General features: G+C 50.8%; 1 pseudogene; it reads left to right on the top strand.

The window, feature by feature from the left end:
* Positions 1–4,801: 4,801 nt before the first annotated feature.
* Positions 4,802–24,347, top strand: LOC143692719 (serine/threonine-protein kinase pim-1-like; annotated as a pseudogene).
* The last annotated feature ends 1,992 nt before the right edge of the window (positions 24,348–26,339 follow it).

Here is a 26,339-nt window from a genome sequence, read left to right on the forward strand (position 1 = left end):
GACAGTCCAACTTGCCCCACCCCAGGGAGGCACCTGGGAGGTCCCACCCTGCCCAAATCTGCATGAATCCATTGGAGTCTTACGTTTTGCCAGACCTCACCACAGAGAAGACCAGAAGAGGATTTTATGGTATGCCAATGGGATCCATGGAATGGTGATGTTTTTCACTTAATCTGTCTCTGTCACTCTCTTTCTTCCCTTTCTTCCCAACCCCCCATCCCCATCCCCTCTCTCTCCCCCCCGCCCCCCCCCCCTTCTTTTTCTTTTCCTCTCTCTCTCTTCCTCCTATTTACTGTTAAATAAAATCCAGACTATTGATTTTGGCATATGGTCTCAATTGCACCTCAATTCACAGGCCTCTCCATAATAATTTTAATAACCAGATGATAACAACCCACTGAAACTTGAACAGACCTTGTTCACCTTTAAGCAGTTTAGGCAACCACTATATGGGAAAAAAAGTATAGACCAGTACATTTAGAAAATGTTGCATTTCTTCAGTGCAAAAAAAAAGCACAATCAGTAGAACATACATTGTTCATCCACTCAGCTGTGCATTGTGGTGGTGTTCACAGGGGTCTTAGGATGAGGGAAGAGATGAGGATCTGACTCTTGATTTATTATTTTATGATATATATTCTATTAAAATTATACTAAAAGAATAGAAGAAATTATTTCATCAGAAGGCTAGCTAAGAATAGAAAAAGAAAGAATGAATAACAAAAGCTTGTGTCTCAGACAGAGAGTCTGAGCCAGCTGACTGTGAGTGGCCATTAATTAGAAACAACTCTAGGAGGCCAATCACAGATGCACCTGTTGCATTCCAGAGCAGCAGATAACCATTGTTTACATTTTGTTCCTGAGGTCTCTCAGCTTCTCAAGAGAAAAAACCCAAAGGAAAGGATTTTTCATAAAACATGTCTGTGACATTGCATACCACCAAACTGCTGCACCGGAAGACGGGCATTATCCCATCCTGTATTTCCCTTTGGCATTCTCTCTCAGAGTGCAGATGAGACAAAACCAAAAAGTTCAACTTGAGTCAATCTTTACCTTCAAAGGAAATTCAGGAACTTTCTGCAGAGGCCAATGCTCTGCACGCTGATGAACTCCTTGCAGAGGCCAGTGCTCTGCACGTTGATGAACTTTTCACAGAGGCCAATGCTCTGCACGCTCAGGAACTTTGCAGAGGCCAATGCTCCGCGAACAATTCCCCTGGCGAATCGCCCAGCGAAGCCGCCTGCAGGAGCCCAGGCTGCGCACAACCAGCCAGGGCCGCGTTCTCAGGCAACTGAGGCCGCGCCGCTGTCACAGACGCTGCCGCCGCCTTCGTGGTTTCCAGGCACTCGCGGAACCCGGCAGCCGCCGCCCTTTCCCGGATCCTGCCCCTCCCGGCCCCGCACGGCCCCCAAGATGCTGCCGGGGCTCGGGGGCTTCGTCTGCCTGGGCTGGGGCTCGGCCTCCCCCCGGGAGCGTGTGTGAGTCCCACATGTCCCCCCCAAGCCGGGGTCACCCCTTTTTCTCTGCCCAGAGCTCCTGAGCCAGCTCCTGCTGCCCCCTGGGAGGGGCTTTGGGGAGCCCCCCGGGGACCCCCTTGAATGCCCATTCCTGGGCACTGGGACCCTTCGCATCTCCTTCCCCAGCTGCAGGACCCCCTGCACCCCCTTATCCTGCCCCGTCACCCCCTGCACCCCCTTTCCCGGGTATCCTCCTCTCCCAGCCCCTGGATCCCCCGTTTCCATGAGCCCGGGGACCCCCAGACCCCATTCCCGGCCAGCCCGGGGCACCTCAGCCCCAGGCCTTCCTTTGACCGGCAACTGGTGACGTCACGTCAGACTCGGACCGCCATTGGCGAGCAGCAAAGAGCGGCGCCAATGGCGGGGCCGGAGGCGGCTCAGGGGCCGTGAAGAGCCTTGAGCTGTGAGGGGCCATGAAGGGCCGTGAGGTGTCACTCTTGCGCCGAGAATGACACAGGAACAGGCAGGAGGCAGTATTGCAGAAGGACTAAAAGAAGGTTTTATTCAAGAGAACCGTGCAGTTTTTACAGAGTGATATGATATATTCTGTTTGATTGGCTAGTTAACAAAAACCATTCTTTATACACTGTCCTCGAGAAGAAGAGAAAGACGAAGTAGAAGAACACCACCTGCAGATTGTTTATACTTAAGTTCTCACATTCTTACAACTTGCTAATAATTCTCACAAGCTGCTCTGAGAAACACTTGCTGTTTCTCTCTCTCTGTCCCATGGCATCCACAGTGAGGGGCCGTGAGGGGTCTTGGGCAACTGTGAGGGGCCATGGGGAGCCTGTGAGGGACCATGGGTAACTGTGAGGGAGCCGTGAGGGGCCATGAGCTGTGAGAGGCTGTGAGGGGCCATGAAGGGCAATGGGGAACTGTGAGGGAGCCATGAGGGGCTGTGAGGGGCCATGAAGGGCCATAAGAGTCTGTGAGGGGCTGTGGGAGGCCAGGCACCCCATGGAACCAAGGGGCCATTGTCACACTGTGGAACCAAGGAGATCATTGTTGACAGTACAGAACCTCATGGAACCAAGGGGCCACTGTGGCACAGCAAGGCCTTGTGGAACCAAAGGGACCATGGTGACACTATGGAATCTCATGGTAGCACAGGTCCATTGTTACACGGCAGCCACAGCAGGGCTGCAGAACCAAGGAGATCATTGTGACACTACACAACCTCATAGAATCAGGGCGTCCATGTTACACCAATGAACCTCATGGAGCAAAGGGTTTGTTGTGACACTGTGGAACCAAGGAGACTGTTGTTGGCAGCCTTACAAATTTATTGGTATTAGTTAGGGTGAGTTTAGGGTTATCTAGTGCTAATTTGGAAATGGAGAATACTACAGCAAATAGCAGTGTTGACCTCCTTATCAAATGTACATGGCAAAGCATTAAGGGACACCTATTATCGTAGAAATTTGTACTAAGTAAAATAATTTACTTGTTTCTAGAAAAGGGAGGAATGAAACAGGGGATTGGAAATTTAACTCAGGGTAGAAACCAATTTTTTACTTTTTTGTTTAGTCTTTTAACTTGCATGCTCGCCAAAAGGCCTGCAGAGAGAGAACAAAGGAGACTCAAGGCAACTCAGAAAATATTGTATTTGATTTGCGGGGTGCCCAGATGAAGAAAAGAATGATGAATCTGCCTCCATGTCCTCAGAAGGCTAATTTATTATTTTAAGATACTATATTATATTCAAGAATAGTATAGGAAACTATACTAAAGAATACAGAAAGGATACTTATAGAAGGCTAAAAAGATAATAATGAAAACTCATGACTCTTTCCAGAGCTCCAACACAGCTTGACCCTGATTGGTCAATAAGTCAAAACAAATCACATGAAACCAATGAAACAGTCACCTGTTGGATAAACAATCTCCAAACACATTCCAAAGCAGCAAAACACAGGAGAAGCAAATCAGATAATTATTGCTTTCCTTTTCCTCTGAGGCTTCTCAGCTTCCCCGGAGGAAAATCCTGGGCCAAGGGATTTTTCAGAAAATGTGAATGTGGCAAGAAAGTAATGCTGGAGATAAGAAGAGGCTCCCTGCTGATCTTGAGACTGAAGCAAACAGAAAAACTGAATCTGGGTTATAAACACCACATTACAACTACATGACTGAAGAACTGCACAGGCTCATAAAATTGATAAGTTGAATACATAGGCATATTTTTAATGCAAATGCACAGATTAGGGGATAAAGTAGACTCGGGAATTTTCAGGGGTGCTCATGTCCTTGGGGAGCATGTCCAGCAATGAAATAAATCATACCAGCTTTACATCTTTTACAAGTTGAGGAGTTTTTTCCCACAAATCACCCACCATTCCCCACTGGGTTGCTTTGAGCCAATCATCTGCTCCTCTGGTCAGCTACACCACTTAGACCAATTCAGGCAGTGAGAGAATTCAACCAGTTTAACTAGATAAACCAATTAAACTCGTTCAATTAGATGAACCAGTTAAACCGGTTGAACCAGTTATAAACTTATTGTGGAACCATTTACATAATTTAAAACATTTAAACCAGCTGAGTTAGATCTGGTAAAATAGATTAGATTAAATTACTTAAATTAGAGAAATCAATTAAACAAGTTACATTAGACAATTCAGCCAGTTAAACCAGTTACACCAGCTGAAGGTGCCAGGCCCTGGAGGACTTTGCCCCAGACTCACCACCAGGAAGTTGGTTCCATTTTATCACCAGGAAGTTGTAATTTAGGATTTTTCCAGCCAGGGGAGGGATTTCCCTGCCCCAGGACATTCCCAACACCAGCGGAGACCCAGAAGGTGCTCAGAGGGGGAGACCACAGGGAAGGTCAGGGGCTGGGGTGGAGATTCTGGATCCAGGATCTCCCTGAATCCAAGGAGTGCTGAGGAGAGCCCGGGACTGAGGAAACCCCGGAGCTGAGGAGAAGATTTCAGTGCTGAGGGGACCCTGGATCCAAAGAGACACTGAATCTGAGGAGATTCCAGATCTGAAGAGATTCCAGATTCAAGAATTTCCCAGAGACAGGAACAAGATTCCAGAGCTGAGAAGATTCTGAATCCAAGGAGACCCCAGAGCTGCGGAAAAGATCCTGGATTCAGGAAGAAGATTCTGGAACAGAGAGAATCTGGAGCTGAGGAGGAGACCTTGGAGTGAGAAGATTACGGATTCAAGGAGACTCCAGAGCTGAGAAAATTCTGTCTCCAAGGTCACGATCCCAGATCTGAGGAAACCCCAGACTGGAGGAGTAGATTCTGTCCCCCTGGAGCAGCCAATCGCGTGCCGAGATGTGGAATTTCCTGGAGAGGGCTGTGGAGATCCAGATATCCAACAGCACCCGGAATGTCACCCTGGAGAACCCCAGGTGAGGGGAAGGCGTGGGAGGACCCCTGGGTATGTGGTGGTTTTAGTTTGAAATTGGGTGGAAAAGCTAATTGTGTGTTGTGGTTTAGGTTTGCTAATTAAGGATTTTTTTAATTGGAAGTTTTTTTGGCTGATGTACTAAAGAATGTGGTAGGTTTGGTGTTGGCTAATTACTGATACATTTAGTTTTTGTTGTGAGATAGGACTAGGAGAAAGATAAAGTAGGTTTAAAACTTTAAGAGGGTATAAAGCAAATTTTATTAGAAGTAATTAGAAGCAAAAAAGTAGTAAGAATTAAAACAAACCTTTTAGAGCACTTTGCTTCTCACAACTTTTCTTCCTCACTGATAATGTAAAGAAATTACACTTAAGATTTTTAGTTAGTTTACGACTTTTAAAATAGTTTTTCTTTAGTTTACTGAGGGAGAGAAGTCTTTTCTTTTAAGGTTATGGAGACTTTTTTATAAGAGGAAAGGAAACAGGGTTTTTTGTGGTTCTTAATTGGTTACGAACAACAGTTCTTTGTGGAATTTTGCTATGATGAAATTTTTCTTATTGTTATAAGCACTTTCATAGTTTATTGATGGGTTATATTGATTTATGATGATTGTTTTAAAGATGAGTTGTTTAAAAGCAAAAATTCTCTTTATTGTCTATTTTTAAAATTACCTTTATTTTTGAGAATAGAGATTTTTCTTTTTTTTGGAAGCATATGACTACTCTTTTTTTCTGTTTAAACTTTTTATGGAATTACAGCTATTTTAACATTTGTTTATTTTAGTATGGAGGCTTTTGTTTGATATTAATTTGAACACATCTCTTTATAGTTTTATGGGCTATAAGGAAAAAGAGTCTTTTCTCTATAGCTTATAAGAGGATTTTAGCTCCATAAACATTTGTTTATTTTAGTATGGAGGCTTTTGTTTGATATCAATTTGATACACTTTTATCTCTTTATAGTTTTATGTGCTACAAGGAAAAAGAGCATTTTCTCTATTGCTTATTAGAGGATTTTAGCTCTAAAAAACAAGGCATTTCTTTTTCTTTCTTATTTGGGACTTCTTCTACACTGACTTTGATGACTTTATGCTGTTCTTTTACATGTTTGTATTTTGGGGTTTTTTCTCATTTGAGGGAGGATTGAGGCACTGAAAGGGTTAACATTACATTTGAATTTGACTCCATGTCCTCAGAAGGCTGATTTATTATTTTATGATATTATATTATCTCAGAATCTCTGCTGGTCACAGTGACCCTGAGATGTGTTAGAAAGTCTCTTTTCCCAGCCCTGTAGTTGAAGAAGGAGTCAGAACTCTTCTATTCTTGTTCTTAAGGTTGTTTAATGGTGTTTTTATCTATAAAATTCTTTTTTTGCCTCGCTGAGCTCTGTCTGGCAGGTCGGGCTGAGGCACCCTGCCCATCCTTGGGGTGGTGTTATCTTTTTATACTAAAAACTACGTGTACACTATTTACAATAACTTCTCAATACTTATCACCTATGTTAGACAGTGGGTTTTTACTCTAAACTAATCTAAAAATGCCAACATCACTTAAAAGATGGAGGAAGAAGGAAAGAAGGAATGAAGAAGGAAAAGGGACAAGGCACACTTAAATTCTTCTATCTTTGGACTTCAAGCCCCCATTCTAAAAATCTCAAAAATCTATTTTTCACCCCATGACAAATGAACTATTATTCTACTTAAACTTTCTTGACTTGTAATTCTTCCTATAAAGGTTGGAAATTGTTTTTTCCAAGGGCTAAATCAAAGGCACAGGGATCTTGGGCTCTGTGCCAAGGTCTCTGAGCCCCCCGGGCAGGGGCTGGAGCCCTCCAGGGCAGCCAGAGGAATTTCCTGGGTTCCCTCAATATTATATTAAAAGAAATTATATACTAAAACTACACTAAAGAAAGAGAAAGGATACATCAGAAGGCTGGAAAAGAATGAACAATAAGAACCTGTGACTGACCAGAGTCCTGACACAGCTGGACTGGGATTGGTGATTAAATTAAAACAATTCCCATGCTGGGTAAGCAATCCTCCAAATCACATTCCAAAGCAGCAAAACAGGGAGAAGCTGAAGCTTCCCAGCTTCCCAGGAGAAGAAATCCTGGTGAAGGGATTTTCCATAAAATATCACGGTGACACTGTTTGGCTTGGTTTGGTTGAGATGGGGGTTGAGGTTGGGGTTTGCTGCATTTTGTTGATTGGAAAGAGAGAGATTTTGGGGTTTTTGGTTTTTAATGTGTGTGTTTCACAGAGTTGTTCCCAGCTTCTCAGTGGTTCAGCAGCCCGTCAGTTACACAAAAAGCTTTGCATCACTTCCCTGAATTTTCCTCCCATTCCAAACCAGGACAGGGTGGTGTCGCAGACATATTTAATGAAAAATCTTTTCCTTAAGATTTTTTCTCTTGAGAAGTTGAGAGACTTCAAAAACAAAATGTAAACAATGATTATTTGCTGCTGTAGAATGCAACAAGTGCATCTTTGATTGGTCCCATGTAATTGTTTTTAATTAATAATTAATCACAGTCTAGCTGTCTCAAACTCTCTGGTCAGTCACCAGATTTTATTATCATTCTATGCTTTCTTTATTATAATTTCTATTCTTTGCTAGCTTTCTGATGAAATCTTCTCTTCGTTTAGTAAGTTTTAATATATCATTTTCTTTAAATGTAATCTATATCATAAAATAATAAATCAGCCTTCTAAAACATAAAGTCAACATTCTCATTTCTTCCCTCATCCTGAGACCCCTGTGAACACCACCACAGGGTGGGGTCATCATCCCATGGTGGGAGCATCTCCTAGGGCTTGGTCAATCTCCTACTTGTCTCCCAGTGCTCCCAGCACCTCCCAGCAGTGCCCCCAGCACCTCCCAGTGCTCCCAGCACCTCCCAGTGGTGCTGAGACTGTCTCCTGCTGGTTCTACCACCTACCACTTGCTCCACCAGCATCTCCTGGTGTGTGACCATGTTTAGAGGGGTCTTAGCATGAGGGAAGAGACGAGGATCTGACTCCATGGTTCAGAAGGCTTGATTTATTATTTTATGATATATATTATATTAAAACTATACTAAAAGAATAGAAGAAAATATTTCATCAGAAGGCTAGCTAAGAATAGAAAAAGAAAGAATGAATAACAAAAGCTTGTGTCTCAGACAGAGAGTCTGAGCCAGCTGACTGTGATTGGCCATGAATAAGAAATAACACTATGAGACCAATCACAGATGCACCTGTTGCATTCCACAGCAGCAGATAATCAATGTTTACATTTTGTTCCTGAGGCCTCTCAGCTTCTCAGGAGGAAAAATCCCAAGAAAAGGATTTTTCATAAAAGATGTCTGTGACACTGGTGGTCTCACCATCCTCCCCTGATGGCACACCCCCATTTCTCCTCCCCAGGACCTACTTCTACAGCGGGCACAGCTCCGTCCCCCCCAGCCCCTGCGTGCCCCCAGGCTCCTCTGACACCTGCCAGTTCTCCAGCCCCCTGTTCCGTGGCTGTTGTGGAGTCCTGGTCTATGAGGCCCCCACCTTCACCGTGGCCATCTTCTTCTCCAACCCCCTGGACTACAACCGCTTTGCCATGGAGCTGGGCCTGGAGCTGTCCCTGCTCAAAGCTCACCTGGGCAGGTTGGAGGACACCTACCACCGCATGTCCCAGATGAGAACGTCCTTCACCACCAACGGGACCACTGCGTGCTGCCACATCACCCTGGACACCTGCCAGGAGCCTGTCCAGGTGAGTGTTGGCCACGTCAAGGTGACAGCCACCATGTCCAACACACGCAGATCCATTATCAGGGTGGTTCTGCAGGAGCAGGAGGGCTCAGGGAAGGAAGCTGGAGAGAGGCTTCCGTGCTATGTGACAGCAAAGGAATTAATTTAGTTTTTACTGGGCCTGTGAACTTCCAGCAGAGAAACAAGGCACACAAAAACTGCTTTTCCCAGCAAGAACAGTTGGAAGAGAAGAAGAAGGACATCCGGCTCAAGAATGTAGGAATAGACAAAACAAGGACTGAATCTGAGCTTGATGGTAATGGGTAAATTGTAATATGTAAATTGCTTACTTGTAAAATCATGTGTGCACGAATGGTTAGGAGTATCCTTTGTGTGACCTCAGGCCTGAATAAATTATGCCTCTTTAAACCAAATTAGTGTTAAGGAGTCTTGTTCCAGTATTTTGGAGATTTTGTGCCAGTAAATTGGAGAGCCAGCCAGAAGATCAGCCTAGAGCTTCAATGAATCCACAGATCTCCAGCCAGCACTGAGGAATTTTCAGGGAGAACCTCAACTTTAGACCTTCAGGGACTTGAGGCAAGATCCCTGGCCTAAGTGAAGGCATCATTTAAATTGTTTTCCTTTGGGTTATTGACAAGGGATGCAAATCCCCACACAGAGTTACTGGTAAGTGTCAGAACCCAGGAAATTCCTCTGGCTGCCCTGGAGGGCTCTAGCCCCTGCCCAGGGGGCTCAGAGACGCTGGCACAGAGCCCATGACCCCTGTAACTTGGATTTTGACCCATGGAAAAAAAAATTACCAACCTTTATATGAAGATCTGCAAGCCACGAAATTCTAAGTAGAATAATAGTTAGTCATGGGGTGAAAAATAGATTTTTGGGAGTTTTTAGAATGGGGGTTCAGGAGGCAAGATGGAGAAATCTGGGTGTTGTCCAGTCTTTCTCCTTCTTCTTCTTGGTCTCTGTCCTGGTTTAGGGCAAATTTGGAGGAGAATTTCCAAATTAGGGCTCCTCCAGTAAGCAAACCCACACAGCCCCTCCCCCCAACTGGTTCGGGAAGGATTCCTCGGAGAGGAGTGGAAAGAACCTGTTTATTTAACAGGCACAGCACCCCCAGCACACAAAATGAACAATACCAGATGACACCGCTCTGAAAAAAATGACAAATTCAGAAACTCTCTCTTGGGGGTGGTTGCTCTGTTCTCAGTCCCTCCAGCGCTGGGGCAGCTGCTGCAGGCCACAAGGTGCAGACTCTTGGTGTTTCCCAGGTCCCAGTCCGTAGCAGGTTCAAAATGGTCAGAAAAAGGAAAGGAGAAACAGTCCAGGAAGCAAGTAGGACAGTTTGGCTAAACTAGCTAATGAGCAAAAGCAAGCAGAAGCGAAGCAAGCAAGAGCGAGAGAGCAAAGCGAAAAGCAAAAGCAGCAAAAGCAAAAGCTGCAGTCTCTGTGTCCCGCCAGGCTGATAAGAAAACCAAAACAAAACTTTCCCGCTTCAGAGCCGGTCTTAAAGGTACAGAACATAATAGCCAACATTAACAGAACACATGAATGGGGATACAAGCATCATAACGTCACCCTGGGACATTCCACCCCTTTTCCCCATATCATCAACATACTACCACACATCATGCATTTATTCACACAAAATTTCCATCTGCTCCCCCAAAATTTACAAGCAATACCCATCATGCCCTCATCACATCCCCACACTGGACGAGTGAATCCATGCCCTATACTACAGAGTGGCAGGATTCCCCCCTTTCACTTTACTCACTCAAAGCTCCATCTTTCACTTGCTCAGACCTTCGACACTTGCATATTTCCTTCTCCATCTTCCACTTGCCCAGACCTTCAGCACTTACACATTTCCTTCTGTCTCATGTCTGTATGGTGTAATGTACAGACAATGGCAGTAACATCCAACAAATAGTGATATTTGCATATCATTCTCACCCCACAATCAGATCTCCCTGAGGTACACATGGTGTTGTTCCATCTCTTTGCATTATCCACCATGTGCAACCTGGTCCCTGAGCAAAGACAACCCCACAAATGGGTTTGTCTGTACTCGAGGCAGAATTGATCCACACATTCTTCCCTAACAAACCTCCGACATGCACCACTGGGACTTTATCTCCATCTGTTATATTCAGGGACTCAGACTGGGCAAGACCTGCTCGGTTGGTGGAACCCCAGGTGTTAACTAACCAGGTGGCCTTTGCTAAATGCTGCTCCCAATTTTTGAAAGATCCCCCACCCAAAGCTTTCAGCTGGGTTTTTAGTAGTCCATTGTACCTCTCCACTTTGCCTGCAGCTGGTGCATGGTAGGGGATATGGTACACCCACTCAATGCCATGTTCCCTAGCCCAGGTGTTGATAAGGCTGTTCTTGAAATGAGTCCCATTGTCTGACTCAATCCTCTCAGGGGTGCCATGTCTCCACAGGACCTGCTTTTCAAGGCCCAGGATGGTGTTCTGGGCAGTAGCATGAGACACAGGGTAGGTTTCCAACCATCCAGTGGTGGCTTCCACCATGGTCAGCACGTAGCGCTTGCCCTGGCGTGTCTGGGGCAGTGGGATGGAGTCAATCTGCCAGGCCTCCCCATACTTGTACTTGGACCCCTGCCCACCATACCATAGGGGCTTCACTCGCTTGGCCTGCTTGATGGCAGCACACGTCTCACAGTCATGGATAACCTGAGAAATACTGTCCATGGTTAAATCCACCCCTCGGTCTCATGCCCACTTATAGGTGGCATCTCTGCCCTGATGGCCTGAGGCATCATGGGCCCATCGAGCTAGGAACAACTCCCCCTTCTGTTGCCAATCTAAGTCTATCTTCGACACCTCTACTTTTGCTACCTGATCTACCTGTTTGTTGTTTTGGTGTTCCTCATTAGCCCAACTCTTGGGGACATGAGCATCTACATGGTGGACCTTCACAGGTAGCCTCCCTACCCTGGTAGCAATGTCTTTCCACTCTTCAGCAGCCCAAATTGGTTTTCCTCTACGCTGCCAGTTGGACTCATTCCACCTCTCTAGCCATCCCCACAGAGCATTGGCTACCATCCATGAATCAGTGTAGAGGTAGAGCTTTGGCCACTTCTCTCTTTCTACAATGTCCAGGGCCAGCTGAATGGCTTTGAGTTCTGCAAGTTGGCTTGATCCACCTTCTCCTTCAGTGGCCTCTGTGACCTGTCGTGTGGGGCTCCATACGGCTGCTTTCCACTTCCGGTTCATCCCTACGATGCGACAGGAACCGTCAGTGAAAAGAGCAGAGCGTGTTTCCTCTGGGGGCAGTTGGTTATATGGAGGAGCTTCTTCAGCCCGTGTCACTGGTTCTTGTTCTTCATCTGTGACACCAAAATTCTCACCTTCAGGCCCATTTGTAATTACCTCCAAAATCCCAGGGCGATTCAGTTTACCTATATGGGTGCTGTCTCTGTCCATCTGGGAGCCTCTCAGGAACCCTGGGCCAGTCCCGAGTCGGCAGACACCGGGGGCAGCCCCGACACAGCCGACAGCGGGGAGACACTCTCTGTGCCCTGAGGGTACTGAGGGCACCTGGGCTGGGCGCCTGTGCAGCACAAGAGACACCAGAGACATCGGTAGAAGAGAAAGGGCCGGCTCTTAGCAGGGGTTAATCCAAGGTTTTATTCTAGGAGTCCCAAAGGAGCCCCTACACCTCAGGGGCCTCCTGCCAAGAGCCCCGGGAGATGTGCCAAGGTTACATTTTAAGGGAGGTGGAAACCCAAAGTAGATAACATTTTACTAACCAAGAAGTGACCCTAAGGGATGGGTACTGGGGGATGGACATTTAGGACAGCGTATGGGGCAAGGCTTGGGGGGCTGACCCCTGGCCTCTGGCTGATCACTCGACATCCTGGACCGAAGCTTCTGGATGGAGGGATGGGATGCTGAGTGATTGACAGAGAGCCAGGGTGGGGGTTTGGGGATGATCTCAGCAAGGGAAAGGGAGTACACAGGTAAAGGGAAGGGGGTACCATCTGGGATGAACCATTTGGGAAAAATACGGGGATTCAAACCCAAAACTCTTACAAAACTATTACAAAGTATAAAAACACACTACAATGCACCACCCAGATCTGGTGTTTGCTGAGCAAGTGCCCAGATACGGAAATTCCCAGGGCTGACACAGCCCAAGTCCAGCAATTTGCTGGCACAGAAAGCCAAAATCCGGCAATTTCCTGATGCCAATACAGGTGCCCAGACCTGGTGTTTGCTGCCACTGCCAGTGCTCAGATCTGGATATTCCCTGTTCTGGCAGAGCCAAGTCCAACAATTTTCTGGCAAAGAAAGCCAAAATCTGGCAATTCCCTGCTATCGTCATTGGCAATGCCAGGAGCCGGTGTTTGCTGGCACCACCAGTGCCCAGATGCGGGAATTGCCCGGTGCCGGCACAGCCCCAGTCGAGTAATTTTCTGGCAAAGAAAGCCAAAACCTTGCAAATACCTGGTGCTGGCCCCATCCAGATCTGGTGTTTGCTGGCACTGCCAGTGGTCAGATCCAGCAGTTTCCCAGTGGCAGCACAGCCCAAGTCCACCAATTTGCTGGCACAGAAAGACAAAACCCAGCAATTTTCTGGTGATAGCACCGGCACCACCCAGATCTGCGGTTAGCTGGCACCGCCAGTGCCCAGATCTGGCAATTTCCCTGTGCCACCACAACCCAAATGCAGCAATTGTCTGGCAAAGAAAGCCAAAACCCAGCACTGCCCAGATCTGGTGTGTTGGGATTGGTTTAAAAGAAGAGGGAGACTGTTGCCTTCTTGTGAAGGCCACGGCGACCTGGTTTCAGAGTCCAGCACTTCGATCTCCTTCGTGGGATCCCTTGTGGCCAATAACGGACGCTGACACCAATGTGGTGGACGGTTAAAGGCGTTTATTGGGGGGTCTCAAGGGTATTTATGGACTAAGGGGTCTCTCTACGTCAGACAGGGGTTTGGCTATACTTTCTAGGGTTAGTGTGGAGTGGAAAGTTACTGGCATGCATAGGTTAGGGGGGCTACACGTCTGGCTACATTCCAAGGGTGATCCTTATCTATGGGGAGGGGGGTAGAAGGATTCCTGTAATTTTCCATTACAGCCCGAAATCTTCCGAACGCCTGTCCCTGGCCTACCACAGGAGACCTCAGCTTAAGGCCGTGGGAAAACCCTCTTTAGTCAGGGTCAGCAGGAGCTCCCGCCCATAATTCTCTTGTTCAGTTATGCAGATTGTTACTAGAAAGTTCTGAGTTCTCTTTGCTACCATTGGTTACTTTTTACTGCAAAAATTGTAATATTCTTAATCCTTCCTTCCTCTTGGATCCTTTCCTCAGATCCCACCTTAACCCCTCCCCATAAATAAATGGATAAATATCCCTGCTAGACCCTGGACCCAGGCTTTTTTCTGCTTCACTCTCTGTACGGTGCACGCCGTCCTGTTTGTTGTGTTTGCCTTCATCAAAGTTCTGTTTCCAGAGCACCAGATGAAAGCAGTCTCTGTCTGTAAAGTGGCCAGAGCTGGTTCTCAGGGAAACCACAGGCCAATGGTCCGGACGAGGGCCAGAAGGTTTCACTGGTGTTTGCTGGCACTGCCAGTGCCCAGATCTGGAAATTTCCCTATTCTGACACAGCCCAAGCGCAGCAGCAATTTACTGGCACAGAAATCCAAAACCCGGCAACTTTCTGCTACTGGCTCTGGCACTGCCCACATCTTGTGTTTGCTGTGCCAGTGCCCAGATTTGGAAATTTCCCGGTGCCAGCGGAGCCCAAATCTGGCAGATTTCTGTCCCTGGCAACGACACCACCCAGATCTGGTGTTTGCTGGCAGTGCCAGCGCCCAGATCTGAAAACTTCCTGGTGCTGGCAGAGCCCAAGTCCAGTGATTTTCTGGCACAGAAAGCCAAAATTGGGACATTTACCAGGTTCTGGCTCCAGCACCATCCAGATCTGGTGTTTGCTGGGACCGCCAGTGCCCAGATTTGGAAATTTCCCGATGCCTTCACAGCCCAGGTCCAGCAATTTGGTTTTAGCTAGCTTAGGCAGAGAAGTTCCTGGGACTGTGACTTTCCTTTTTCTTGGAACTGTTTAAACCTGCTCTGGACTGAAAACCCAGAAAAACACCGGCAGCTCACACCTGTGGCCCACTGAGCACTGGGATGCTGCATTCCAGCCCCAGAGGGACTTAGAAGAGACTGAGTGAGCCAACTACAACCCACAAAAAGGACTTTCTGAATTTGCCATCTCTTCAGCACTGTCAGAGGTTTTATTTAATATTATTCATTTTTCATGCTTGTGAATAGTTTACTTGTTAAATAAACTGGGTTTTTTTCACTTTTCTCGAGGGAAGTCTTTTCCTGAACTAGTAGGGGGAGGGGCTGCTTGAACTTGCTTTCTAGACAGATCCCTTTTGGAGGTTTCCTCCCCAAATTTGCCCTAAGCCAGCACAAACAGTCATCATGAAAATTTCACCAGTGGCATAATTTCCTGCTGGCAAATCTTGTGACAGAAGCTTGACCTTGTTCTCCATGAGACATTCTTGGGAAGAGGGACAGGAGAAGATTCCTGGAAAACTGAAACAGCCTTCCAGAAGTGAAATGAAAATGAAAGAAACAATCCAAGATGTTTTCCTCTATTTATTTCTATGCTCCCCTTTTCCATGTTGCACTACTTCTCCATCCCAGGAATTCCAGATGCACCGCACCTCTAAGATCGGTGACTTAGTGATTTTTAGACACTCGAAAATACCATGAGCCACACACAGTTTTCCTTCCCCTGGTTTTACTGGAAGGCAACATTGGAGATGTAAGTGCAGTGCTGGGGTCAGGTAGGAATCCTACAGCAAGGGAAGGTGGCCCGACAGTGTTTGACCCTCAGCCAGGACAATGCAGAGCAGCAAGCGAGGGGATTGCTGTGCCAGTGTGCAGGAGTCAGGGCTCTGCATCTGGGCTCACCGCTGCAAAGTTCCCGTGTTTGGACAGACTCAGGGGCTGTGCCCGGGGCGCGCGGGGCTCGAACGTGGGGCTCGTGGGGCGAGCGGGGAACGGACACGGGGACGAACGGCCCCGGTGCTTCAGTTGCAGCGGCGGCAGCGGCGGCAGCAGCAGCGGCAGCAAAAGCAGAGACGCTTCAACATTCCTTCTCTTTTTCTTTCTGTTTTTGTTTCTCTTTCTCTCCCTTTCCCTCGGTCGGGGACCCTTCTCTCAGGGTCCCTTGCCCGGCGTCCCTCTCCTCTCCCCGCCTCCCTCTCCCCTGCCGGGCCGGGCCATGCCCCCGGCCCGCCCCCGGCCCCGGGCGGGGCTGCCCCGTGCCCGGCCCCGGCCGTCCCGCCGCGCTCTCGCCTCCGCCCGGCTCTGGCCGTACTGGCGGTGGCGCTGCTGGGCGGGCGTCAGTGCCTGGTGCGGGGGCGGCATCGCCGCCCTTCGGCTCCGCCTGGCCCGAGCCCGGCCCCGGACCCGACGTGAAGTCCCGTCCCGATCCCGGCCTCGGCCCCGGCCCCGGCCCCGTCCCCGGCCCCGGCTCCTCTCGGGGCCCGCGGAGGACACAGGCGGCGCGGCCGCTCCCGCCGCCTCCGCTGCGGCTTCCCCGGTCCGAGCTCCGCCGCTCGGCAGCGCGGCCGCCGGGGCCCGGGGCGGGTGGGGATGCCCGGCCCGGGCCGCTCGGGGGGCGCCCGGGGGCCGTTGCTGGCCACGGGCCGAGCGCTGACAGCCGCGTCTCGCCCGCAGGGAAGGCGCACGAGGCCCTGCAGGAGCGGTACCGAGTGGGTTCGCTGCTGGGGCGCGGCGGCTTCGGCAGCGTCTTCGCGGCCACGCGGCTCTCGGACGGCGCCCCGGTGAGCGGCGGGGCCGGCGGCGGGCGGAGGGGGAGGAGGAGGAGGAGGAGGAGAAGGTGGACAAGGAGGAGAAGGTCGGAGCGCGGCGGGCAGGGCGCCGAGCTCAGCCCGCTGCTCTCCCTCGCTCGCAGGTGGCCATCAAACGCGTGCCGCGGGATCGCATCCGGCACTGGGGCGAGCTGGTGAGTGAGCGGAGCCAGCGGCAGCAGCCGGGCCGGGCCGGGCGGCGAGGAGCCGGGGCCCGGCAGGGTGGGAGCCGCCGGAGCCCTGCGGGGAGAGCGGGCGTGGGCTGAGCGGGGCGTGCAGAGCATCCCGGGCTGGCTGAGGGCTCCCAGAGCCCCGGCACGGCCTCAGCCCCACTGACGGCACCGCGCTCCTCCCGCAGCCCGACGGCAGCAGCGCGTCGCTGGAGATCGTGCTGCTGGCCAAGGTGTCCCGTGGCTGTGCCGCTGTCATTCAGCTCCTGGAGTGGCTCGAGCTCCCCGACAGCTTCCTGCTGGTGCTGGAGCGTCCGGAGCGGTGCCAGGAGCTCTCGCGTTTCCTGGCGGAGCGGGGGTTCCTGCCGGAGGAGGAGGCGCGGGCGCTGTTCTGCCAGGTGCTGGAGGCCGTGCGGCACTGCACCGCCTGCGGGGTCCTGCACAGGGACATCAAGCCCGAGAACATCCTGCTCGACCTGGCCAGCGGGCAGCTGAAACTCATCGACTTTGGCTGTGGCGCCTTCCTCCAAGACACAGCCTACACCCAGTTTGCAGGTGAGCCCTCCAGGGGATGCTCCTGGGCATCTCATGGCCCAGCCTGGGTGCAGCACCGGGGCTTCCCCCTATGGCAGCCGGGATGGGATTGATGCTGGAGCCGAGTTGATTTGGGTGGGGTGTGAGGGGGGCCAGCTGCCGGCCCTGCCGACAGCCTTCAGCACCCACTGTGGCCTGGGCTGGGGCTGGAGCTGGGGCAGCCAGCCCGACACAAACCCCCATGGGGGTAGCAGAGAGGGGGGTCTGACCCCGTGCCCTGGATGGTTTGGTGTGCAGGCGAGGAAGGGCTTGGACTGCTCCGCTCCCCTTGTTTGCCTTGGCTTATTAACATTTCTGGGGGCCATGCAGATGGGGAGGAGAGTGGGTTTTCTCCACCACTGGGTGGGTTTCTCCTTTGTGTGTCATGGTTGGGCCTTCCCAGGGTTTCTGCTGCCCTCTTCCAGCACCTGTGGCTTCTTTTCCAGTCCCGAGTTTGTACACAAGTCCCAGGTGCTGGTGAGAGGGCAGCGCTCACCCCGTGTGCCTGTGGGGCAGCCCCCACATGGCCAGGGATGCTGGGGCCGGGCTCTGGGAGCAGCAGCATCCCCCTGCTGAGCTGTGTCTGTGTTCCACAGGAACCCTGTCCTACAGCCCACCAGAGTGGATCCAGCACCAACGCTACCACGGCGAGGCAGCGACGATCTGGTCCCTGGGCCTCCTGCTGTGCCACCTGGTCATGGGCAAGCACCCGTTCAGGAGGGGCCAGGAGATCATCCGGGGGCGGATCTTGTTCCCACGATGGCTCTCTCAAGGTGGATCCTCATCTCTGGGCACGGGGGGAATCCCAGTGCTGGGAGACAGCAGCGGGCTCGTGAGCATCCCGCTCTGGCAGCTGCTGAGGAGGTGGCACAGGTCCTGCTCTCCTGCTCTCCTCCAAACAGAGCATCCATGGGGAAGTTTAGGCCCAGCTCTGGGCACACCCAGCATGGCCTGGGCACGGGAACAGGGGGGCAACTTCTCCAACTGACTGGTGATTTCTGGTTTCTCTCCCCAGAGTGCCAGGATATCATTAAGAGGAGTTTGTCCATGCAACCCTCAGACAGGCCGTCCTTAGAAGAGCTTTTCTGCCATCCTTGGGTGCAGGGTGTTCCTCTGCCCTAGAAGATGGGAGAGATCCACATGCACAGTTGGATCCAGGGGCCTGGCAGGTACCAGCTCCACACATCTCTTGGCACTCAGTGGCAAAGCAAACCAGGCTGGTTTTGTGCTGCCTGTAGCTCTGAGCAGGGGTCAGCAGAAGGGAACACGCAGCTCTTGGGCTGGAGCTGAGCTGGAGACCTGGTGAGGCAAGCACTGGTGGCCACCATCCCCCCTGGTTTGGTTTGTCTGGTTCATGGATGGCTGGGGCCCTGGGCAGAGCCCTGATAGCCTGGTCTGGCCCCAGGGAAGGAGAAGGAGCCCCTGGAGAAGCTGTACCAGGTGGGGCTGCTGCTGGAGACACCAAGGACAACCTCAAGGGTGACAATCTCTTCCTCGGCCTGGCCAGCTGAAGATGATGGACTTGGATTCTGGCACCTTCTTCAAAGCCAGGCTCCAGGCCCAATTTGCAGGTGAGTCCACAGGCAGGGGGATGCTCCCAGATCTGGGCCTGGCACGGCCTGGCTGGGCACCAAAGGTTCCCCCTTTGCTGGGGCAGATGCAATGAATTCTTCGGTCGCTGCCCAGCTGCTTTTTGGCTCTGGGCAGCTGCTGAGGGCTGGATGTGCCGTGGCTGGCTGCAGGCTGGGCACATGTCCTGCCCTCCTGCTCTGCTGCCAAAGGCAGCAGGGATGGGCAGCTCTGGGCACAGCTCTGGGCACAGCCAGCACGGCCTGGGCCCCGCAGGCCTTGGCACAAGGGCACAGGAGCCCTCAGCTGACGGGCGGTTTCTGCTTTCTCTCCTTGCAGCCGGGCTCTGCGGCTGCTGAGGCTGCTCTGGGCTCTGCCAGGGCTCTGCTGGGCTCAGCCCTGGGCCCAGCTGGGCTGGCTCTGCCCTCACATTGCTCTGACAGCTCTGCATCAGACGAGCCCCTTGCGAGCACAGCGCCTGAGCTTTCTGCTTTGGCAGGTGAGTGAGACTCTGCTGCAGGCCCAGAGATTGCAGCTGGGGACACACATCCAATTGGCAAGGACCCAAACTCTCCACAGTCCCAGCTGAACGCCTGGATCTGCACAGGCTGTTTGTCTGTCCCATTCTTCCTTCTTGATTGGCTGGAATTGTGCAGTTGCACTTTCTTCCTCCTCTAGCAGTGCCACGAGTGGGCCAAAGCTGGCGAGTGGGCCGTGCTCCTGAGGCAGTGCAGTCTGGAGCTGGTGGATGGAGACTTGCCCTTCTGCATTGCCAAACCAGAGCAAAAAGCCCTAAGTGGGACTTTGTGTCTTTAAGAAACCCCTGACAGTTTCAAAGGGAATGTGCAGCTCATTCACAGGATGAGAAGGAAGGGCATCTTCTAAAGGATTTGGGCTTTGACAGAGTTTCCATTCCCAGTCCTGCTTGGAGCTGGAAGGGCACAAAGCAATTTCCTCTTGCTTCGACCACAATTTCAAATGGCAATGTTGGAAACAAAGCCCAAAATCTTTTAAAAGGCTGCTGAGGTCAGTAAGATGGATCCATGGCATCAGCACATTTACAATGTAAATAACTCAGTTCTCTTTTTAAAAAGATCATTTACTTCTTAATGCAAAGAATGTAACTTTGCATTTATGATTTGTTTTTTTCACTAACATTATGTTATGTTTTTTCACTAACACTTGGATTTTATTCTTATCTTTTACAATTTACCTATTTTTTCCCTTTTTCCTTTTTTTTCTTTTAAATAGAAAACATGTCCTATCAAAGGAATGTCCTTTGCTCCTGGTTCCCGTGTGGAGCAGCTCCCTTCCTGCTGGCTGAGCTGCTCAGGCAGAGCCCGGCAGCTCCTGGCCCTGCAGGGCTGAGGCTTTTCCCCGTTGCTGGGCACAGACTGATGGAGCAGCACTGCTGAACACGGGCACACAGAGGGACCAGCAGCAGCTGCCTTTGCCCACCTGAGGCTCCAAGGCCCAAACTCTGAGCAGCCAGGGCTGGAAGAGACTGGCAGGATGTGATCCCTGACTCTGGGCCAGGGCTGCACAAATGACCCCACAGCAGCAGCAGCAGCAGCAGCAGCAGCAGCAGATGGAGCTGACTTTCAGCACAGCCCCTGCCCCTGTTCCCTCCCGTGTGCAGCGGTGTCACAGCAGCCTGAGGCACCTGGGAGCCCCCAGTGCCAGCAGGGACTTGAGATGGCAGCCCTGGGCTCCTGGAGGCTGTGCAAGGAACGGAGCTGGGCACTCCCTGTCCATGGGGAGCTGCCAGATGGAAAAGGCTGCTGTGCCCAGGCAGCTGCAAGGGCACAGAAAGGAGGCTCTGGAGCACTGGATCTGTGCCAGTGCCACAGTCCTGGGCAGCAGCCAGCCAGCCCTGGGGGAACAGAGGGCACAGCACGAGGGACAGAAGCAGGCAAGGGCAGAGACTGGAGAGAGCCAGAGCCAGGAGCAGGAACAGCTGCTCCATTGCACTCTTGGAGAAAGCTCTTGGCTGGTTCCAAGCGCTGAAAGGCGTGAAGGGCAGAGAGGAGGCCACAGCAAACAATGCTCCTGTTTGCACAGCCTCCCCTCTGCGTGTCTCAGAAGGAATTGCATGGACTGTGCTCTTCTCTCCGAGTCGTCTCGTTCAGCATGAGCAGCTCAGCACCAGGAGCTGAAGGAGCTGAAGCCTCAGGCCACAGGAGCTGGGCAAGAGGAGACTTTCTGAGCAAAGGAATGCTGCTAACATGGACCCAGCTGAATGCAGTGGATAGAATCATGGAATCACAGAATCCTTTCTGTTGGAAAAGCCCTCTGAGCTCACCCAGTGCAGCCGCTCAGCCAGCAGTGCCAAGCCCAGCACTAAAGCACGTCCCTGAAGTGCCAAGGCCTGGACAGCAGCCCTGAGTGAGGCCTGAACAGCAGGCCCTGAGCCAAAGGTGGCCTCTGGATGAACCTTCCAGCCAAAGGTTATCTTTGTATCTGCTCCCTGATGAAAATGCATGGTCATTAGCACTGTGATAGATGTAGCCACTCATTAGTGAAACATGTGTTGACCTTTGTGTATTTAGAAGCCAGACCAGGCCATGAAATCTGACATCTGGCTTTGTTTGGGGCTGAATGGTCAAAGTCACCTCCCTTGGTTCCTCCTGGGGCCCTGGCCAGGCTTTGGGAGGGAGCCAAGAGGAGGATGAAACCAGATGTTGCCACACTAGCAGTGCTGTCAGTTTGTTCATTCAGCACTGTCAGAGCTGGGCCCTCTCCCAGCGGGGTTGGAGCCTCACCTGGGGCTGGAGGCACCTGCAGGAATTGCCAGTGCCCAGGAGTGGCTCTGCAGCCCTTGGCTGTGACAGCTTCCCCAGCTGCTGTGTGGGTCTGGGCGATGGTAAAGGCTGAGGGTAACTGGGGCTGGATCTTTCTCAATCACTGCAGGCAATCTTTGGTGGGGATGGTTGGGTGCATTGCTGAGCTGCTCCTGTTGTGATTCTTTGCTGCTTTGAGCTGCAGGAAATGACACTGATTCCTTCAGTTGGAGTCTGTGCCTTTGGTGCTGACCCTGCCCACTGGCACAAAAAAACTGGCCCAGTCTGGTCAGATCCCAACAAAATGTCACTTGTTCAGTGTCAATGTGAGGAATCAGTGCCATCAGAAATTCCCAGATGGGAAGCCCTTCCCTGGAGTTCCCTGGCTCTGGAGTGGGCTGAGGTCGGAGCCCCGTGGGAGCAGTGGGGCAGTCAGGTAAAAGAGGCTGAACCCCTGGATGGCTTCAAAACATCCAAAAATTGCACATGGAAAAGGAAAAGAACTTGTGGGTTTGGGAAGACGAGGGTAAATTTTGTTAATGACACTTTGGAAACAGCACCAACAGAAGGAAAAATTGTTGTTGTCACTCCCACATGGAGTGACAGAAGGTTTCATTCTTGAGCTCAGGTTCATTTGCGCTAGTGATATAATTATATTGATAGTATTAATAATAATAATAATAAATTATTCGTAATAGTTATATATAACACAATAATTTATATTTTTATCTATGTAATTAAAAATTGATACTATTAAATAAGGCCGACAGTACTAATATGTCAGCTTTAGCTGCTCACTGTGACACTAAATACTCTACAGAAAAGGACTGCCCAAGACCCAAATGTCAGTGGTAAACTTTGTGAACTCTATACAAGGCATAAAGGAGGAAGGGATGAAATTGGCTATTTCTATAGGATTTGCTGATACTGTGATGCAGAGTGCTTTTTCTATTACTGTGAGAAATGCAGTGATTAAGACTGCTGGGTTATTCATATCCCAGACAAACCACAAGCTGCAGGATTGGTTGAATGGGTGAAGGGGTTGTTAAAAGAGCAGCTGAAAAAATGAGGAGATGGGAACCTTTGCCCATGGAGAACCCATCTCCCAGATGTGCTCCATGCCCTTAACAATGGCCCACTGGGGAAATGGAAACCCCTGGCTGTGCATGGCTGCACCCAATTTACATTAATGAACTAAATCAATTATTAGAAGAAGTAAGAAGTGATGCTGTTAAAATATCCAACAGCACATCCTGCGAGCTCCAACAAACACAAATGGGGCTCTGCAGAACTGCACGGCCTTGGATTATCTGCTTGCTGGCCAGGGAGGATCCTGGGCTATGCCAGGACAGGAATGTTGCAGGAATGTCTATCAGTGCTGGGTTTGAGGTCCAACAATCAGGAATCACCTCAATAGAAAGATCAGGAGAAGAGAGGCAGAAAGAAGAAAATTCCTCATAGTGGGATTGGCTCCCAAATTGGAGGCTGCTGTGAAATGCATTTGTGGCAGTCACTGCAATCATTGCATTGTGAGCACTTGGTGTGTTATGATTCCATGTGACACCTTGTGCTGGAAATGGAGTACTGGGACTTGTCTAAAAAGAGACACAGTCTCAAGGAAAAAAGGGGAATTTGATAAAGAACAGAGAATAGCAACTAATTAAGCATATTTTAAAAGGAATGCAAATTATAGCTCTGAGTAATGAACTTGAGCAGCACTTAATTGAAGAACAAGAGCTGATGACTTTGTGCCTAATACCTAAATCTAAACTGTGTTATTGCAATTGTTCTGAAGGTTGCAGTTCATCTGTAGGTCAAAGCACTGATTGAAGCACTGAGGCCTCACCAGGCCCTGACTGAGGCCTGAACAACAGGCCCTGAGGCAAAGCTGAGCTCCAGATGAACCTTCCAACCAAAGGTTATATTTGTATCCACTCATCAATGAATCATTACTAGCAATATGATCTCTGTATGTGTTCATTGGTGAAATATGGATTTACATTCCTGTATTTAGAAAGCAGGCCAGATCCCATCTGGCTTTGTTTGAGGCTGTGGGATCAAAGTCACCTCCCTTGGTTCCTCCTTGAGCCCTGGCCAGGCTTTGGGAGGAGCCACTCAGGAGAATGAAACCAGATGTTCCCACACCAGCAGTGGTGTCAGCTTGTTTGTTTAACAGTGTAAAAGCTGGGCCCTCTCACAGTGAGGTTGGAGCCTCATTGTCTGCAAAGGTGGGTGCACCTGCAGGAATTCCCAGTGTCCACGAGTGGCTCTCCAGTCCTTGGCTGTGAAAGGGTTAAAAGCACTGTGCCCAGGCATACCTGGGCAAGAATAAGAGACACTGCATCCAATATGGAAGCTTGCAAATATTCAGCCACAAGCTCAAGACACAGGATGAAAGTTGGCAAGAAACAGGGAACAAAACTGGCAGAAATGAAGGGCAGAGCTTGCTAAAACCAGTGAGGAAATTGCTGAAACTGCCAACAAGAGACTGTGCATGCCTAGAGGAGAAAGGTGCAAAGGGCACGGCGATGAAGACGTCCAGCCTTCATCAGGAGACCCCCGAGGAAGACGCGGAGCCTTCCTCAGCGCCAGCACCAGTGCGCGCTGCGCCTGCGCCTGGCGCATGCTAATGATGGTAATGAGTGCTGAGAGATCGTTTGCATAACCACACCTTTTCTAAGGAAAACCATGAATGTGCATAGAGTATAACCATCCATTGTAATCTCTGTGTGCTGTGTGCTGTCAGGAGGAGATATCCCCGCACACCCGGCGCTGAATAAAGCAAATCCCCCTCCCTGGGCTTTGTCTGGGAAGTGTCTCTGGGCCCCGTTTGGGGCCATCCACGTCCATGGGGTTCTGTCAAGTCCCAGTGGAACCTTGGTGCCACGTTGTTCCCCAGCCTCACAGTGCTCTCCTGCTGCCATGAGGTCCCTCCCTGTGTGACACCCTGCAGCCCTGGCTCCATCAGGGTCTCTGGGGTTCCTTGGTGCACGCCTTTCTCCCATCTGAGCCTTGCTCCCATGGGTTCCATGGACTGACAGTGGCCCTCTGCATTCCATGGGCCCAGCTAGATCACAGCAGAGCCTGGCTTTCATCAGGTTCTGATACCTGTTCTGCCAGCTGACAGGGCTGATTTAAAGAACACAGAAACCAATGGGAAGAATGGTCTTATTTTACTGTGAGGGTTAAGGCAACACAAAATTAAAATTATACATTCAATACAACTACATGCTTGGCTTTAGCAACAAGCAAAAAGAAGCAAGGTAATGCACCTAATCATTATTACAGGAGAGAAAGGATAGGGACTGAGAAAGACACATCCCCAATTGCCTAAACACTTTACCATCATCCAGAGTCCACAGGCACTGGGGAGCCCCATTTCACAGCGAGGACCTGGAGAACTCTTGCAAGCACTTGGGAAAATCCCACGTGGTGCATCCACCCGTAGGTGAGGTCTCCGAATTTGCTCCATAAGTGGGTCCAGGTTTTTAGGCCCAAATCAGCAAGTCAAATGAACTGGATTATATTTTTAGCCCATGAACTCCTGGGTCTCCTGGCACTTTTGCTGACCAGGAGGACCCAGGGCTTCGCCAGAGCCCAGTCCCTGGCTTGGAGGGTTTCCCCTAAAATATCCTACAAGCCTCTATTCATGTCAGTTGGGAAAATTTCTCAGAGTGATACATTTCTTGCAGGTAACTACACAAGATTATGTGAAAGTCTCCAAAGCAGCTGGCTTGGTGTTAAACAGCTGTAGAAGCACCTTGGTCATCTATTTTTAGCTAACTAAAACTGATGGTGTTAGTCACATAATGCCCAGGGTTTGTCCTGTAAGCCAGCTCTGGCTGAGGGCTGCCACTCAGGCCTGAGCACATCAGCAGCTGAAGTGACCAGGACTGGGAATGGCAAAAACACCCCCTGGGACTGGCCCAGAGGCCCTGGGACTCCCTGGCATGGATCACCTCAGGAGACAGGATTTCAGGGAGCCCAAAGGACTTTGGGGAGAGCTGCTGTGGACACAGAGGGAATGGCACAGCTGGATCCCTTGCCTGGGCTCCCAGAGGACCCTTCTGCTGTGGGGCTGCTGAGGGTGGAGGAGCAGCAGGTACCCATGGCCACCCCAAAGCAGGGCCCCGTTGGCAACACGGCCCCGACCGGGGCTGCGGGACCCCATCCCTGGGATGAGTCAGGAGCTGCAGAGCTGGGAGTGCTCAGCCAGAGCCGCTGAGCCTTCAGCAGCCCCACACGGCCAGAGCGTGAGCCCAGTGGGGAGTGGGCACTGACAGGGACTGTGGGGCCTGAACCAAGGCCCAGCCCCACTGAGAGCGGCTGTGCCGGACACGCTGCAGCTCCAGGAGCAGCTGGAGCCCCAGGCAGCCAAGGGGAGCCACCATGGATGTTCCTTTCTTCCCCTCAGAAAGGACACTGGGAAGCTGGGGAAGTGTCAGTGAAAGGAGTAGGGATGGTGGGAGCTGTGGAACAGCACTGACACGAGAAACCCAAACTCTCCTGAGAAAGGAGGGCAGAAATCCCTGGTGTCCAGCATCCTGCCAGAGAAACCCATTCCCAGAATTACCAACATAAAGCCATCCTCCAATTCTCTGGATTGTGCTGCTCCTGACCCACCAACACCTTCCCCCCAGAGTGAAGCTCTGAAGTGGGATTGATGGAGGGAAGCTGAGCCCTGAGCCAGGCCAGGGGCAGTGCCAGGAGCATCCCCTGGCGCTGTTTGACAGCGGCTCGGCAGGAGCTGGGGATTCAAACAGGACAA

The sequence above is a fragment of the Agelaius phoeniceus genome (assembly GCF_051311805.1).
Source record: "Agelaius phoeniceus isolate bAgePho1 chromosome W unlocalized genomic scaffold, bAgePho1.hap1 SUPER_W_unloc_2, whole genome shotgun sequence".
Lineage (NCBI taxonomy): Eukaryota > Metazoa > Chordata > Aves > Passeriformes > Icteridae > Agelaius > Agelaius phoeniceus.